The sequence below is a fragment of the Callorhinus ursinus genome, unplaced genomic scaffold, assembly GCF_003265705.2.
Source record: "Callorhinus ursinus isolate GAN/ISIS: 27379988/994484 unplaced genomic scaffold, GSC_fseal_2.0 scaffold10, whole genome shotgun sequence".
Lineage (NCBI taxonomy): Eukaryota > Metazoa > Chordata > Mammalia > Carnivora > Otariidae > Callorhinus > Callorhinus ursinus.
In genome coordinates, this window is record NW_027397072.1 from 51,033,780 (window position 1) to 51,047,647 (window position 13,868).

The following is a 13,868-nucleotide window of genomic DNA, read 5'->3' on the forward strand; positions in this document are numbered from 1 at the left end:
TCTGTACAGTCTCCCATGTTCCATCCTTGGCTTGATTCTCTCACCTCATTTCTGCTCACCCTTTTCCTCCTGCCTGCTCACAATCTATGCTCCAGATATATTGACACCATGTTCTCTCATGATGATGCCTTTGTACAAGCAGTTCTTTTTTTTTTTTTAAGATTTTATTTATTTGAGAGAGAGAGAGATAGCGAGAGAGAGAGCATGAGCAGTAGAGAGAGGGAGAAGCAGGCTCCCCACTGAGCAGGGAGCCCAATGTGCGGCTCGATCCCAGGACCCTGAGATCATGACCTGAGCCAAAAGCAGACGCTTAACCCACTGAGCCACCCAGCTGCCCCCAGGCAGTTCTCTTTCCTGAAACATATTCCGTATTTTCTGTCTTCCTTTTGATATTTCTTCCTATTAGTTATGCCAAATTTCTCCCATCACTGAGATCTCTGGATTTGGCATTTATAATCTCTCCCTCCTCTCATATATCTATCTAGATCTTTCATGTCTTTTTCTTCCTTTTCCTGTTTTGGTTGTAACTGCCAAGGTTTTGTTTGTTTATTTTTAGTTTTTTAATTTAAAAATTTTAGGTTCTTTTGCTTCCCTAAAATGCTGTCTTTACTGGCTAGTTTATTTAATACATTGTCCCAATAGTTTTGAATATTATGAGGGGGTGACACAAATAATTGTGGCCAGAACCTCGTGATTTGAACAAGAAAAAATGTAGGGGAGGGGTTTCCTTTTGTTTTGTAGAGGAAATTTGGTCATTCACACAGTTATGTAAGTTGCATATACCAAAATGATCTAACCAGAAGCAAATGCTGTAATTGGAGCTCATGTTCAAATATAGCTGGTTGTGGCAGGTGTAATGAAGAGTTTGTTTTTAACCTAGGAATAGAACTGATTTATTTTAAATAGTGAGGGATTTGGAAAAGCTGAGTTTGGGCCTATAGTGGATTCTCTACTTTTTCAGATTTTTATAACACAAACCATAACCTGGAGGGTAAAGTAGTTTAGGACCTCAGTAGTGGAGTAGAAACTCAGACTCTTCGCCTGTAACACTCCAGATTTGCTCAGGGAATTTAGGCAGAATTCAGTTTATTTCCTTAACTGAATGTCTTTAACTAGAACTTCTGGAACTCCCGGTCTACTGTGTTATTCTCACCACACAGAAGGAGCTTAACTAGTCATTGTGAAACAAATGAGTAAATGAATATTCAAAATCCCTCAAGAAGGTACAATGTGAAAAATTGTTGGAGACCTATAAAAGGACCATCAAAGATGCTGTAGTCAAAGAAGATTTAGTCGTTTTGGCTGAGGTTAATATAGTTCATCCATTTGTTATATGGAGTGTTACTAGTTTAGATTTGGGATTTCTTCTTACCCTGAAATGAAGTATAAGATATGTTAACATATTTTTTTAGATATTAAAATGAGGTCATTTATGATGTTTAATGGTGATATTTGTAGCAGTACGGGTTGTGTTTGAGTACATGTAAAAAAGCCCAACTTTAACGGTTTAAACAAATACAGTTTTTTAATAATGTGACAAGAAGTCCAGGCACCTCAGTGTCAGTACGGTGGCACCACACTCATTAGAGACTTAGGTAGGTTCTTTTAGCAGTTCCCATCCTCCATCTGGAGCATGTGGTTTCTGTTTTTGTTCTTTCAAGATGGATGCTACAACTTCAGGCAGCTTTCTCGTGTCTCAGAAAGCAAGCAGGTGGGAAGGCCACAGAATAAAATACTTTTAAAATTTTTTTGAAGATTTTATTTATTTATTTGACAGAGAGTGAAAGTGAGAGAGATCACAGAGGGAGAGGGAGAAGCAGATTCGCCTCTGAGCAGAGAGCCTGATAGGGGACTCGATCCCAAAACCCTGGGATCACGATCTGATTTGAAGGCAGTTGCTTAACTGACTGAGCCACCCAGGTGCCCCAAAAAATTTTGTAAAATGCTGAGGCCTCTTGTAATTTTAAAAACAATTATAATTAGAAACCAAGTGATTTCTGGTCAACGTGTTTTTTTTTCCTTTTATTTTTATTTTTATTTTTTTTTAAAGATTTTATTTATAAGTCAGAGGGGGAGATGAACCAGGAGAGATGATGGACTCTGAAAAACAAACTGAGGTTTCTAGAGGGGAGGAGGGTAGGGGGATGGGTTAGCCTGGTGATGGGTATTAAAGAGGGCACATTCTGCGTGGAGCACTGGGTGTTATGAACAAACAATGAATCATGGAACACTACACCAAAACAAATTATGTAATATATGGTGATTAACATAACAATAAAAAAATAAAAAAAAGGTAAAAAAAATAAAACAGAAAAAAAAGATTTTATTTATTTGAGAGAGAGAGAGAGAGAGAGAGAGAGAGAGAAAGCATGAGCAGGAAGGAAGGGCAGAGGGAGAGGGAGAAGCAGGCTCCCCACTGAGCAGGGAGCCCAATGCGGGGGCTCGATCCCAGGACCCTGGGATTGTGACCTCAATCAAAGGCAAGCACCCGACTGAGCCACCCAGGCACCCCAACATGGTGTTTTTTTTAAATTAGGGACATCGGAAGAGCTTGAATCTAAATCTCGACTTAGACATGTTACTTAATGTCTCACAGCCTCAATTTTCTGCATTTAAAAAATTCAAATAATGGTGTTCATCTCACAGTGTTTCTGTGAAATGAAAGAATGTGTGTAAAAACACCTGGCCTGCTACCTTTAAATCTTAAAAAAATATTTCTCTTTCCAACTTGTACATGCCCTCCTCACTCCTACCCCGTCATTAAATTTTTGTATTATAAAAAGTACTCTTTAAGAATGCAACGAAAAATGAGGACCTAGACTAATTATGCATAGACATAAATACGAAGATACAGAAATAGTACACGAACACCTGTGCTCTTCCTCCTACAATCCATCTCTATTTAATGTTACTTTTATAAAATACTAATCTAGAAATTAAGAATCATGAACTATCAGGGCAAGAAGAACTTTTGCCTACCTTTTCTTTTATCCATCTCTTTTCCCAGAAGGGAAAACCTTGGCCTTGGGCAGTTCAGTTACTCACCTACAGTCACGTAAGTGGTAGGTAGCCGAGTTAGAACTCAAAGCTAAGTATAAATTCTCTGTCTTGTGTTCTTTACTCCATCAGTTGTCATTATTATTAAAGTGGCTTGATTTATCATGCTAAGTGTGGAAAACTATTCAAAGCGCTTATGAGTATTAAGTTATACATTATAACATATTGTACCCTAATATGATATGTAATAGATACATTAACTTTATAAACCTAATCAGCACATGGTTTTTCTTGTTCTACCACCAGTAAGGGACTGGACCTAGTGTCTTGTCAATAATGATCAAAAGTAGGGATGGAGGTGGGAAGGCCTACTACACTTTTTTAGTCTACCTTTTCAAAACTTTTCTCCTTCAGATTTGCCTTTGGTACATTAACAATTCTGTGACTATGTGACTATAACAATTTTATGTGACTACATTAACTAGAGCATATGATGCTAAGCTCAGTAAGTCAATCAGAGAAAGACAAGTATCATATGATCTCACTGATATGAGGAATTTGAGAAACAAGACAGAGGATCATAGGGGAAGGGAGGGACAAATGAAACAAGATGAAACCGGAGAGGGAGACAAACCGTAAGAGACTCCTAATCTCAGGAAACAAACTGAGGGTTGCTGGAGGGGAGGGAGGTTGGAGGGATGGGGTGGGCTGGGTGATGGACATGGCGAGGGTATATGCTATGGTGAGTGCTGTGAATTGTGTAAGACCAATGAATCACAGACCTGTACCCCTGAAACAAATAATACATTATATGTTAATAAAAAAAACCTTTTTGCTCTGGTTTTCTAGAACCGCCTTATGGGGAGGCCTGATTTGCCATAGTCATCATAGGGAAAAGAATGGGATTTTCCTTTCTTAAACAGTAAGATCGGTTACTTTCTATGAAAATGGTCTGTCTGCCTACTTGTTTTTTTTTTCCCTTGTAACACGAAAAGATGCCATTGAAACTAGTATCTCTGAGAGACAGTGAGTAGTTCAGTCCAGACCACACTTGGCTGCAGCTAGTTGTGGGCTTAAGCAATCAACAGTGGCTACTTGTAAAGTTTGTTTAAGCTGTTACTCTAGTTTTTGGGAGGGCCTTGAGGACGCTTTCCTAAGTATTTAGTTGCATTTGACCTATTGTCTTTCTAGATTTTCCTACACTATTCAGAAATTCAGATGTGTAATTTCTCCCACCAAATAATGCAATAAAAAGCAGCTGGGCTTTAAAATCTTAATGGAAAATAAAAAAGTAGGAGAGTTTGTGAGTAAGGGTATTTTCATTGGGGGAAAAAATAGAAAACCATGAGTCATTACTAATAATAAACATATAAATGAATGAACAAGTACGTATATATCTAAATACATACGTATGTTAACAGGGGAGAAGCCTATGTTCTTACTTCTTATGGTAGAATGTTGAGTGTTGCCTGCTGACAGACGCTTAATGGTTCTCTTGCATCTCTGTACATCTTGTGAGGAGAGGCACCATCTGTGTTTGTTCCAGAGCATCTTTTCAAGGATCTTTGTGTAGTCAACAGCTTTGTAAGGTAGGGATGATGTCTCCTGCCAGAGAAAGAAGCAGGCATGTTTCCAGCTTTGGAAGAGATAGTGCTTTTCTATGGAGCAAGGATATTTTGTGCTCAGGGTTCCTGTCCTTCAAAGCAAACCACTGCATGTGCAGGTGTCTCCTGGACTGCTTCACATTGTCCTGTGGAGATTGGCATTCTGGGAATTGGTGCAAGTGTAAATGCTAATACTCTAGCTGCTGCTGTTGATACTAGTAATAAAGTCCTTTGTTTCTGATCCAGTTTTTGCCTTCTTCTAGCATCCACGAAATTGTGGCACACTAATTTGTTGGCTTGCAAGTGGGTAAAATCTCAGTCTTTGTGGTTTTTCATTTTATAGTCATTCCCATAAAGATTTATTTGGGCAGGAATCATTCATAGATACTAAATCTAGGGGGGAAATTTTGGTAAGTAGTAGTATATTTGTGTGGTCTCAAAGTGTCTCCCCAGGCTTACTTATTAAAAATGAGACAAAAAAATATAATTGGGCGCCCTTTTTATCAGGTGATCAAAATTTACATCATAACTGGGGATCAGCCAAACAACTGTGTGCCTCTGAGTGAGATGCCCTGAGAGTGATACTGCATTACTTTGTGTATTTTATTCCAATCTGGAATACATAGCCTGAATCTAATTTATGAGGAACAATCACAGAGACTCCAGATGAGAAGCATTGTTATGAAAGAAGGAAAGAGAGAGAGAGAAAGAAAGAATATTTTACAAAAATGTCAATCAGAAGAAATAAGGAAAAGCTGAGGAACTGTTTCAAATTAAAGGAAGCTAAAGCGGCATAACAGCTAAATGCAGTGCATTGTCCTAGACCAGGATTGGCAGCCATTTTCTCTGAAGGGCCTGATAGTTACTGAGGCTTTGTGGGCCATAGGGTCTCTGTCATAACCACACAAGCTGCACCTCAAAAGTAGCCAGATACCATATATAAATGAGTGAGTGTGGTTGTATTTCAATAAAACTTTATTTACATAGTAAGTAATGGGATGGATTTGACCCATGGGCCATGGTTTGCTGATCCCTGTCCTAGACTGAATCTTGTACTTGTACTTTATATGCTATAAAGGACATTTTGTGGATCCATTGACAAAACTGGAATATGGACAGTAGATTAGGAAAATGTTAAATTTTCTGAAATTTGTAATGATTCTGTTGTTAGATAAATTATTCTTATTCTCAGGAAATGCACGATGAGCTATTTAGGAATAAAAGAGGTACTTTCAAATGGCTAAGAAAAAAATAAGTATTTAGAGAGCAAATGATAAGGGATATGGGGCAAAATATTGACAGAGGGTTAATCTGAGTAAATAGTACATGGGTGTTTCTTCATACTATTCTTAAAATTTTTCTGTAAATTGGAATGATTTCCAAATAAAAGGTTTAAAGAGTATGTGTGTTGATGTATGTGAATTTATAATACCTAGCCCAGAGAGAGGGAAAAATATAAAAAATTTTGTAGCTTCTTTACACTTTCTTGATAGATACCTACCAAAAAAGAGAGAGATTAACTAAAACATGAATTGAAAATGAAAATCTGTGATTGATGTAACAAGGGAAGCCAGCAGACATCATCCTTGGCCTAATCTGAATGCGTTTAGTTACCAAGCGGCTGTAGTCTAGGGGCAGAGGTTTTAGTGCGGTCTGAAAATGATGGTGGGAGCCACATTTTCCAGACTGCGAAACACAGGGTACCTTGTTTAGTCAGCACAGTTTAGGTCAAATGTGGTTATGAAAAACAGATGAATTCTGGTGATCAAGTTGTACTTTGACAAATATTCCATTGTTTGAACATGCAGTAATTTCTGAAAAATGTGAAGCAGCCTGGACTGCAGAGATTGAGTTCTCTCTTCTCAACTCCCTTGCCTGCTCACAAAGGTCTTGTCGTCGTGGGGAGTAGAAATAACAGGGCAGAAAAAGTATGTTAGATCTTCCCCCCCCCCCCCCCCCTTGGCTCTACTGGCAAATTGAGCAGTTCTGAGGCAGGCTGTTTTGTCAGCTGGAGGTCTTGCACTACTCTGGACTTTAGGGACAGCTTTTGTGTTTTCAAGTTTTGTGGATAGTGGTGTATTCTAGTGAATTAGATACTTTGAGTTGATCCCATGAATAGAAAAAATGGTACTTGAGGTTTAGTAAGACATTGTTATATTTCATGGACTCTTCTGGCCGTGACCTGAGAGTCATTATTTCATCTGATGTCTACTCCCACCTCAAGAGGCTCATCTATAGAACTCAGTCCCTATAACTTAAGAACTGTAGTAATAGCACAGCAGACCAGAGATGCTTGATGCCGGGGGCTCCACAGAGAGTCATGTTCTCTTCAATGGCTGATTTTTCCATGTATCTTCTTGTGTTGTTGTTTTGTTGTTCTTGTTGCTTCAGGATTTTGTCCCACTTTTTCCACTTTGTTCATTCATCCATTCAATAAATATTTATTGCATGCTCATTGTATGCAGGGCACATGGTCTATCCTTCTGCCTTTGGCTCGAATCTCTGTTCCGGATGATGTAGACTTGTGCTATTTCGTAGGATAGCCACAAGCCACATGTGGCTTTTGAGCACTTGAAACATGGAGAGTCCTAAATGAGATGTGCTGTAAGTGTAAAATACACACCAGATTTTAAAGGTTTGGTACAAAAAAAGGAATGTAAGATATTTTCCATCACTTGTTTTTTACTTTTCTACTGTGGCTTCTAGAAAATTTTAATATTGTAGTGTGGCTCACATTTATGGCTTGCATTTTATTTCTGTAGAACATTGCTGCTCATCAAATATGAAATAATATATATAAACCGTGAGTACTTTTTCCCCTCTCTCTTATCATGAAGTGATTCTGGTCATTTCTAGTATTAGTATGTTTTTATGTTTTTATTTGTATTTTTATGTTTTAAGTAGGCTTCATATCCAGTGTGGAGCCCAATGTGGGGCTTGAAATCATGACCTGAGATTAGGACCTGAGCTGAGATCAAGAGTCAGATGCTTAACCAACTGAGCCACCCAGATGCCCCTGGTATCAGTATGTTCAACATTTTCTATAAAAGAATATCAGCCATGATTATTACACCTTTTTCCCCCCAATTTTGATGATGGTCAGTACATCTCAAAAATACCAATTCTTGTCCAATTGTTAAATTCTTGGTATATCATTTCTGAATAAATTTGGAACCTTAGTGAATATCTCTGGGCAACCAGATTCATTAATAACAAGCTGACTTTTGTAAAAGTGATTAGTGTGACCCATAAATCTTGATGGTAGTATTTTCATGAATTCTGGTAGAACTTTTATATTTTCTACCAAAATGTTAAGGGAAGTCTCTATTGTTTCTTTCCTTCCCTCCTTCCTTCCTTCCTTCCTTCCTTCCTTCCTTCCTTCCTTCCTTCTTATAACTATTCTAGCTACAGGGAGATAAAATCATGGTAATTGCATAATATAATGGGTTATAAAATATGAAGAAAAAATTCACCTCTAATCTTGAACATTTAGTCATTTATCAAATTATAAATCAGTACAAAATGATGTAAAAAATGTTCAATACTTATTTGTGAAGATGACCTTTTGTTGCTGAAACCTACAGTGTACTCTGCTCTGAGGAGATTGGACTGGGAAACAATTTTTGATGGCTGCCTGGCTGTGTCTTAGAAATGTTGGTTCTTTCATGGCCTGGGAAGGCTGCCAAGACATAAGTATTGCAGTGCCCTACAGATGGCTTTATTTTTTAGAAGCTTGAAGCTAAATCTTCATTGTATACATTACGACGTATATATACCAGTGTGGGACCTCTGCAAATGATTGTGGCAGTCTTAACATCTTTTGTCATCATAGTTGTATGGTTTAGATTTAGTTTGTCTTTCATTAGGTAGGTCATACTTGGTACTAGTGGCATGTATGAATTTGGGAAAGTTTTTAATCTAAGTCTCAACCATGGTATAATTTTCAGGGCTGTAGGGGCTTCTGTGACTTGGGGCCCCAGCAGGGAACACTCCTGATGAGGAACAAAGCTATAGGCAACTTTCAGGGAGGGAAACAGCAAACAGACTTTCTGCTGTAGAGCTGCTTAAGCAGGAGGTGGAAGAATGGTTTTTAGCCAAGAAGCGTCCTATACATGCAGACGAGACCAGCTCCATAATGGGAAATATCATTCTGTCTTCTTTCTCTTTTTTCTTTTCATCTACTTCTCCTCCTTTTTCTTTTTTGGTTGTTGTTGTTGTTACCTAGTGTTGACACATTTTTGCAGTGGGCTTGTTGGGGAAAAGCCCAGTCAGTCTGAAAATATTGTTTCTGCTATGTCTTGTACATTAAGGAGAGACAAAGAAGTATGAGGCTTATTATTTCATTCAAGAAAAATTGATATAGATATGAGATGACTACCAATATATATGGAATTTTTTTAATTTGGCAAAGGGCAGCTCTAAAAAATCCCCAGCAAAGATCATACTTAATGAGCAAATTTTAGAAAGATTCCTAACAGATCAGGAAGAACACAAAGACAAATACTCAAAGATGCCTACCACCACCCATCGTGTTCATTATTCCTAAGGTCCTAGGCCAAGAAAAAAAGTAAAATGGAAAGAAGACAGATAGATTTTAAAAATTGTACAATAAGGCCTTTATTGTAAAAATTTCAAAATTCTGTTAGAGGACATTTAGAAAGTACTGGATAAATGAAGAGAGAGATACTCTTTGAATAGGATGTGTACACATTGTAAAATTGTCAGTTTCTCCCTGATTTAATTTGTAAAATCAATGAAATTAAAGCAAATCCAATAGAAAGTTTGTGGTAACTTGGCAACTCTTCTTCTAATTCATCCAAAGTTGCTGTGTTGTAGAGGCTAGTGGCTTGCTGTGAAGACTTGAGGCCACATTGTGATGGCCTCATATCCCATAAGAAGCTCAACTATATTTCCATGAGAATACATTTATGAGGGTGTTGATTTTGGTATTGTTTCTGGTAGAAAATAGTAGAAGCAATCTAGGTAGTCATCACTGGGGGAACTGATGAGTAAAATCGGTGTTTACATATGATTAAATGTAATATGCAACATATACCAAGCTATTTTAAATGATGAACAATAGTTACATATAACAATATATAAAGGTTTCAGAAATATAGTGCTGGAGGATCAAAGTAAGAAACAATACAATTGATAACTCAATGTCAAGAAAAAAAAAAGAAGATAGCAGGAGGGGAAGAATGAAGGGGAGTAAATTGGAGGGGGAGACGAATCATGAGAGACGATGGACTCTGAAAAACAAACTGAGGGTTCTAGAGGGGAGGGGGGTGAGGGGATGGGTTAGCCTGGTGATGGGTATTAAAAAGGGCAGGTTCTGCGTGGAGCACTGGGTGTTATGCACAAACAATGAATCATGGAACACTACATAAAAAACTAATGATGTAATGTATGGTGACTAACATAACAATAAAAAATTTAAAGATAACTCAATGTCATTTATATAAATTAAACCCATAAAATACCATTATATATACTTACTTCAAAGGCACATCTTTATATAAATAAATATAAAATAGATATATAATAAATATAAATATAAAAGTTTCATTTAAATGACATGTCTTCTATATACTAGAGTGGGTGCCTGTGTTGATACGGGGAATGGGATCAGGAATGGGGCATAAAAGAAAATAAGAATGTGTAATACTACATACTTCAACAGTGTGTCTTGAACTAGGGTAGTGTTATAAAATCAAGTCTTTGCAAACGAGGCCCTAATAAAATGCTCTAAACTGTTTCTACTTGAATGTGATGGTATCAGAGAAATCCCATTAGGGTTTGTCAAAGGGCTTCTGGAATTTCCTGTAGCACCACCTCTACCCTTAAAATCTAGGCAGAATTGTCACAAAACACAGGTGGAAGTTTTTATGTATTTCTTCTTTTTCTTTTGTGCTACTTGAAAACCTGTATTTCTTTTTAAGGCCATGGATGTGCATGGTCAGGCCACACAGAATAGAAAAGAATTTGATGCTTATAGCAAGAAGTATGTACACATCTAATATCCATAAAGTGAATTTTAGTCACCATACATTCTTTAAAGGCCACTTTTTCAAAGAAAAACAGTTACTTAAAAAAACTAAGTAATACTCTGTTCATTCAACAAATATTTATTGCACATATATTTTATTATATATGGATAGGTTTCAAACCAATTGGCATTCTAGACTCTGAAGAGGTGTATCAGGGATTCATTGCTTGAAAAAAAAGAATTCCTCGCTGAAAGTCTCAGCACCTTTGTAAGCATGAGAGACACTGAGATGGTTCTTGTTCTTAAAGAGGGAAAGAGATGTCAATGATATGATTAGCAAGTGTTGTGTTTCATTTTAAGCTTTTCATCTGTGGTTAATGGGTGAAACATATTTCTTCATTAAAACAATCTTGATGGAAGTTTCCTGAAACCATATTAGGCTGTCTACCTCCCCTGAAGTTTAGTATGACTTAGTCTTAGAAGTTTGATTTGAGGGAGGGGAGAGTTTCAGAAGGAAACCTTCACCCATTCTTGGAAAAGGGGGAAAAAAAGCTACCTCTGTCAGGTTATGGAACTAGACAGAAAAAACCTGCATAGGGAAAGGGGGGTGTAATAAGGATAACCTGAGCTGGTATCGGATGAAGTTTTCTTGCTGTCAATGAACTTTGTAACTTTGGCTTTCAATTTGCTTACAGGGATAGGAAAATATACTCTTTTGAGAAAAACAAATGAGATAATAAAACTGTTTTTATAAAGCACATAGTAGTGCTTTGTAATAAATGTTTCTTCTTAAGCATGTATAAACTTGCCTCTTCTACCTCCTCAAATCTTTTTTTTTTTTTTAAAGATTTTATTTATTTATTTGAGAGAGAGAGCACACAAGCAGGGGGAGGGGCAGAGGAAGAGGGAGAGAGAAGCAGATTCCCCACTGAGCAGGGAGCCCTAAGAGTCTGACCATGCAGGGTTCAATCCCAGGACCCTGGGATCTTGACTTGAGCTGAAGGCAGATGTTTAACCAACTGAGCCACCCAGGCGCCCTTATTTCTTCAAATCTTAAATCCAACCCCTACCTCATCAAGCCTCTTAGGTGAGGTTTATTTTTATGGAGTATGTAGTTAAAATTTGATCTTTAAAAGAAAATTTTACTATATTCTTAAAACCCAAAGCATAGATTATTTCAGTTTTCATTCTCTTTTTTCTATAATTAAAAATATTTGTTTCCTTGTGGCTTCTGTGAAATATCCTTTATGAAAATGGGAAGCACAGACAATCCTGCTTAATTTTTTAGTACTATATTTATCTCCTCTTCAGATAGGTTTTGGAAGTACAAAAACAGAAAAGGATCAGACTATAATCTTCATTAGAAGGAAGGGTAATTTTGTCTTTTTTCTCAGACAGTATTAGGTATAGCCCGAAGCTGTTCTATAGTCAACATACCAAACTGCTGAGTCCTTTCAAGTTTGGGGTTTTGTGTTTTTTTCCACAGCATTTTCACACACACTTCATCTTACTTGAGCCTCAAGATACCAGTATGACATAGGCAGATTTTGTAGTGAGCATCTTATATTGACGTGGTGGTTGAGGGCACTGAGGTTCAGCAAGATTAATTGATCTGCCTGATGGATCACAGAACTAGTGATTGGCCAAACTAGGAGCCAAGTCTGATTTTATGAGTTGTATTTGAAAAGCCCATTTTACTTTCCTGTATCATTAATGTTTCAGTTGTAGGGGCAAGTGCTGTAAAGTAGGGAAAAGGACTTTTTCCATAACGATACATTCTGAAAGTATTTTGAAAAAGTAAATACGTTGGCATTGTTTTGCATTAGTATCTGGTCTTTGAAGTTTAAGGATTAAGAACTGTTTATAAAATTTTTAATTAAGAAAGCAATGCTCTTGGTGGTTTCTGGAACAAAAATAAAGTATTTAAAAATAAGAGTGATGCCCTACCTTCCAATATTGGCAAAGACTTGGAAATCAGATATAAGGACCTGGAGAAAGTCACAGAAACCACACTGGTTTGGCTTAGAAAAATAACTGCAGTGGTGAGAGAAGATGGGCAAAATCCATTTCATAGTTTGCCCCTTAGATTGGGAGTGTTACCTTATGAGGAGCTCTAATAATGTGTTAGTGTCGTCATACCAGGTCTCATTAGGCCTGTCAGTGTTCTTTAACTGCTATGTAAAAGTTCAACCTTGCTGAGATCGCTCTCTATAGTTCATCCTAAAGGTTTATTTTTAATTAGAAATTACCCTGTGCCCCCTCCCTGTTTGTCCCTCTAGACGTGGCTTGGGAAAATCGGGAGGGGAGGGGCAGGTGCTAATACTGTTATTTTAAAAGGATCCCTGCCAATGCTAAGTTAGGCAGAGCCAAACTTATTCTGGACTGGTCTTTGGGTAGATCATCCTTCCTTGACTTGCCAAATAGCCCTTCATAATGCCAGGTTATTGTGCAGTTTGTTCCAGGATCAGATTTCATTTGGGCCCTCCCATTCAGCAAAGAGCAAAAAGTTCCCCTCTTTCCAAGCATAGCTTTATTACCTTCTTAAGGGAGACCTTCAGATACTTGTCTATTTCAAAGGTCTTTTGTTAGAAGTTTCTACTGTCCAGGGTGCCTTCTGTTGCCTGAAAGCATACCACACAATTATTGTAGAGTTGCATACTTGACATTCACAGGGAGGGGTCATCACATAGCCAGCCATCTGGTCGGTAGTCTGGAGTGGTAGATGACAAGGTCAACAAAGTATTAGTTTTATGGTCATCTTACTGCTACCAGGACGGTGAGTTCCTTTTTAGGTGCCAGCACTGTTACTTCTAACCACTTCTATTCTCACCTATCCACTTCAGAGAGAGCACTTTTTCCCCCTCTCTTCTTGTGTTCTTTATCTTGGCATCTGGTAGTTTCTGTACCAATTATTCCACCATTGTCTGCTCTAGGCTCTTTCTGCAACTGAGCTGGTAAGATCAGTTAAAGGACACTGTAATGCCTTTGATAAAAGGGAACTAAGGAAATAACTTAATTTCCCCCCCCAAATGTCATTATTTCTTGTTTTGAAAAAATACCAAAATTTGAAGAAACCAAATTACAATTCTACCATAATATTGGTCTGCTTCTTTGCAGATGTTATTCTTTGAACATATTTGATATACTTTTTATAAAAATTTAATTGTACTGTGTGTTTCTTTATGATTTTGATTTGCTTCTCCATCCATTAACATATACCATATCACAAATATCTGTTCACGTCAAGTGTAGACCCAACATTATTGTCTTTATTTCCT

At 37.5% G+C, this 13,868-nt stretch overlaps 1 protein-coding gene across 5 annotated transcripts in view; it reads left to right on the forward strand.

The window, feature by feature from the left end:
- EXOC6B (exocyst complex component 6B) overlaps positions 1–13,868 on the forward strand; it is a 606,254-nt gene that overhangs the window by 266,107 nt on the left and 326,279 nt on the right. The window lies entirely within an intron of this gene.